The 692-nt window shown below is 30.9% G+C and overlaps 1 non-coding gene across 1 annotated transcript; it reads left to right on the plus strand.

The window, feature by feature from the left end:
- Window positions 1-305: 305 nt before the first annotated feature.
- LOC141446364 (U6 spliceosomal RNA) lies at window positions 306-411 on the plus strand. The gene has a single exon (XR_012453664.1). It is a non-coding gene; the product is annotated as a U6 spliceosomal RNA (small nuclear RNA).
- The last annotated feature ends 281 nt before the right edge of the window (window positions 412-692 follow it).

Raw genomic sequence — 692 nt, forward strand, 5'->3', positions numbered from 1 at the left:
TAATCAGAATCTACGCTTGTGCTTAGGAATTGTATACAATAGTTATAATTTTAGTATTTTCACTTTCAATTCATGGAAAGTCCAGAATGCTATACAATTAGTATGTATTATATGCAATTCTCAGCCTTATCAAATATCCAATTAACAGTTCACACAGATAATATTAATTCTTCAACAAGGGATTTTAATTTACATCATTTCATTGAAATTTATGTATAAAAAGTGTTCTGTTATGAATATTTGATTCCATATATAAATTAATTCGTTGTATAAATATTTACCAAAAAATTAATTTTGTAATTATAGTTGAATTTATTAGTACATGTACCAAATTGGAACGATACAGAGAAGATTATCGTGGCCTCTACGCAAAAGGACAACACTCAAAATCGTGAAGCGTTCCATATTTTTTGCGGCGCCACGGTAGCGGGGCCTACAAAACTAATATGTATTGTGTTACTGGGTTCGATTCCCGTTCTCTGAGTCTTGGATTTAATTTAATGGTTAATAAAAGAAATTTAAAACAAAGTACATTTGCTACTCGCCTTTGTCCACGATACCTAAATTGGTAGTCGCAGCACGTAAAGCATTACTTTACTTCAGTTATATTTATTTAATTATTGTTCTGTGGCAAACTCATTTCACAGCAACAATTTACTCTTCTTCCAACATGACACAACAATTAACAGAGG

Source organism: Rhodnius prolixus, unplaced genomic scaffold (genome assembly GCF_049639745.1).
Source record: "Rhodnius prolixus isolate KJV_2025 unplaced genomic scaffold, Rpr scaffold_1, whole genome shotgun sequence".
Taxonomy (NCBI): domain Eukaryota; kingdom Metazoa; phylum Arthropoda; class Insecta; order Hemiptera; family Reduviidae; genus Rhodnius; species Rhodnius prolixus.